The sequence below is a fragment of the Brassica oleracea genome, chromosome C9, assembly GCF_000695525.1.
Source record: "Brassica oleracea var. oleracea cultivar TO1000 chromosome C9, BOL, whole genome shotgun sequence".
In the NCBI taxonomy this organism is placed as follows: domain Eukaryota; kingdom Viridiplantae; phylum Streptophyta; class Magnoliopsida; order Brassicales; family Brassicaceae; genus Brassica; species Brassica oleracea.
Window position 1 is genome coordinate 14354560 of NC_027756.1, and position 3826 is coordinate 14358385.

The 3826-nt window shown below is 34.6% G+C and overlaps 1 long non-coding RNA gene across 2 annotated transcripts; it reads left to right on the forward strand.

Moving 5' to 3' along the window:
• Positions 1–1434: 1434 nt before the first annotated feature.
• On the forward strand, positions 1435–3104 carry LOC106316699. Of its 2 annotated transcripts, XR_001264925.1 has the most exons (5): positions 1435–1831; positions 2014–2138; positions 2245–2300; positions 2432–2506; positions 2626–3104. It is a non-coding gene; the product is annotated as an uncharacterized LOC106316699 (long non-coding RNA). The 2 variants fall into 2 exon arrangements; XR_001264924.1 differs by having other exon boundaries at positions 1435–2138.
• The last annotated feature ends 722 nt before the right edge of the window (positions 3105–3826 follow it).

Below are 3826 nucleotides of genomic sequence, written 5' to 3' on the forward strand. Positions count from 1 at the left end.
TGTGATTATTATTGTTCCACATCTCTTTCTCTTCTTCTTCCTCTTCTCCTCTAATCTCTGTTTTTTTTTCATACATGAACACAAACCACTAGACGAAGAAAGAACATGGATTCTGGGCTTGTGGAATTGAGTTTGGAGGAGAAGATAGCACCGTAGAGAACGACGAGGTGACGTCACAATTTCTTTTTTTGAGTTTTTTTAATGTTGTTGATCTTGATTTTTTTCGTTGTTATTTAAATTGTTATAGTATGTTGTATTGATATGGTATGGTGAAGAATAATTACTCTGGACTAGTGAATACGTGTATCACCATGTCTGTAAAAAGAGAAAGATGTGAAGAAGATGAACTCGCCGACTATACTATATGTAGTGAAAGAAAATTATAGTATAGTACGATTCTTATATTTTTGTACAATTCGCAAGTACCAAACTAAATAGTATGCTACGGTTGTTGTATTATTGTACCATCAATTGTTTGATAAATTCATTATTTATCAATTTCTAGTTTACAACTATATGTACTATACTATGTATTTTGTTCTATACTATTTGGGTCTAGAGTTTATACTTGGGTTTAGGGTTTAGTGATTAAGATTTAGGGTTTAGTATTTGGAAGGTGGGGGTTGAGGTTTGGGTTTAGTGACCGTATTATGTATGTTCCATTCGACGATTAATAAAGAGTGTTCTTTTTTGCTCACCAATTTGGGCTATACTATGTATTTTGTTCCATTCTATTTGGATTTAGAGTCTATACTTGGATTTATGGTTTAATATTTATTGATTAGGATTTAGGGTTTAGTATTTGAAAGGTGGGAGTTTAGGTTTGGGTTTAGTGATAGCATTTTTGGATTTAGTATTCAAAAGTCAGGTCTGAGTTTAGCATTGAGGAATTTTGTTTGGATTTAGTTTAATATTACATAATATTATATATTATTTTCAGATTTTGATAATTGGGTTTAAAGTTTATATTTGGGTTTAGGGTTTAATATTTAGATGGAAGGGTGATGTTTAAAGTTTAGGGTTTAGTCTTTAGGAGTTGAAGTTTGGAGTAAAGTTTAATATTTACTAGATGTGAGTAGATTTTGAATCCTATTAATTTTAGTGATATAGTATAGAAAAATCAGATGCATATTTATGTGTTAAACAAAAATGTGGTGTTAGTTGTATTATGTGTGATAATTAATTATGGGGGTGTCAAATTGTTGATGTCATCAGTTTCTCTCTCTATTACTGGCAACTTGAACAAAAAAAGTAATATCGGATAGAAATTGACATAATTATTATGGACTTTATTATGTCAACATCAATGATATGCACTTAATTTCCATTTCAAATTTGGTGATCTGGCAAATTCACCCTTTTTATTGATGGTCTTTTTATCCCCTACGCTCTCTACAAAACCTATATCGTATACGCTTTTTCAAAACCCCTATATCTCCTACAGCACGCGTGATTCACTATAATCGATGCCTCTTCGGTTTCTCCTCGACCATATCACCACTCATCATTCAAAAATCACTTTGTGTTCTCCGTCATAACAATAATTTCTATATCATTGCTTCTTATTAATTTCTGAAGGCTCTCCTGATTATTTATACACTTTTCTTCGTAAGTCCATGGTTCCGATGACACCAATATCTTATCCGGCAACGTTCCCTATCACCAACCAACAAGCCACTCAACCTCAACACCAATCAACTCTCACGCCTTCTGCACATTCCTCTCATGTATCTCATCTCTCCGCGGCGGCCTCTCTCACCGCCCATGGATGGAACTCATTGATTGGAGCTCGCTAGCCCTGATTCTCTCACCTACTCCGCATACCAGATCCGTAAAAATTTCGCCTACTTCAAGGCTAAATCATAGAATGCTGTTTGGTATCTTTCTGTGGGCCTTAAGAGAGAGCTCAAGTTTGCATTGGAATCATTCTAGGATGCTGCATGTTCATGTCCCATTGACACCACCACTAACAGTGGTTAATCTAACAAAGACGGCATCTTCTTCTGATTACAGTGGTTAATCTAGCGGAGACATCACCTTTGGATCCACAACGGTGGACAAGACGTTGATGGAGTCTTGCCACCGGTCCACCGCCTTTGGGAGTCTGATGAGGGAACTGCTCTCAGATAATGGAAAAGGTTAGATCTATCTCAAAGTTGATTGCTTTTAGTTTGAATGCTAATAAAATAATTAATTCTACTGTTAATTTTTTAGCCAGCTAACTCTTTTTTTGTCTAATTGCAGTAAGTTGCAGTTTATTTCAGGTTCACGTAGCTAGTTGATATTTTGAAGACCACTCAGTGAGTTATCTCATAACTCTTTATTTACTTATCTTTGTAGCTGGATACGTGTTATAGTGACCAGTTAAGATAAACATTATACGGCCAAGTAATATTAATACCAACCGAAGCTCATGTACGTTTTGTTTCAGGTTCGGTGGCATTTCAGTTTCCAGCAAAATATCTTGTAGATATTGCAGAGAGAAACCAGGCCCGTTTCAGCCAAGGTATGGGTTTATTTACTTATCTTTATAGCCGGATACGTGTTATAACGACATGTTAAGATAAACATTATACGGCGAAGCAATATTAATACCAACCGAAGCTCATGTACGTTTTGTTTCAGGGTCAGTGGCATTTCAATTTCCAACAAAGATCTTATAGTATTGCGGAGAGAACCAGGCCAGTTTCAGCCAAGATATGGGTTTATTTACTTATCTCCGTGGCCGGATACGTGTTATAGTGACCGGTTAAGATAAATATTATACGGCCAAGCAATATTAATACCAAGCAAAGCTCATCTACGTTATGTTTCAGGTCTATTACCGTCGATGGCATTTCAGTTTCCAGCAAAGATCTTATAGATTGCGAAGAGGACCAGGCTGAAATTTATACCAATAACAAGTTTTAGTTTAGCCGTTTTTATCTGAAGATATCCGTCTTAGGTGCTTCTGGTTGTAAAGCATAAATTAACCGGCTCCAAATGTATTTATCCAATCATAGTATAGTTTAGCTTCTTATCACATATTCGTAATTACTGGCTAACATTGGATATCATTAAGAGATAGCCTCTCCTTGTATTCAGTACATTCATCCTTACAAAATTATCCGGCTATTTATAATTTTATCATGAAGAGATTCAGTGTAGAAATTTTCATTACTCCCATCACCAAAATAACCTTTCTATAACTCAGGTATCTTTTCCCATTATCAGGTATCGAACAACATTTAGCAATATAATTATAAAACGTATTAATCAATAAATACTATTATCCATACAATATGTATTTTGGCCGCTTTTTCAAATCTTTAAGTTGTAAAAACTCGAAAGGCCAACTTAATCCAATAAATGTAAGTTAAAACTCACCTGAGTTTTTCTTTGAAAATAAAAAGCTAGAGACAATTTTTAGAGATTCACCTAAGACGATTTAGTGAAAATGTGATGGATAAGTTTTGTGTTTTCTAAACCTCAGAACACTTTGTTTTATAGAACATAATCGATAAGATATATCGATTGTATAACATGTATATTTGTATATGTAAATTGATATTACGTGTATACGCACACCAATTAACTTAATGTGCACACTACCACAATCGAATGGTATGTCGATGTAGCACTTTAGGATCGAATCCACAGAGACCAATGATTACACTTTATTTCTATAAGATCAATATCAAGCTAAAACAATATGGGGGTTTTAAAGTTGATTTCGTAACAAGCAAGTAAAAGATTGATTTAAGGTTTTTCAGATGATTAAGAATGCTAGCCTAGGGTGGTTTGATCGGGTGTTAAGCAAGTGTGAGCCAAACAATTATTCAAGTTC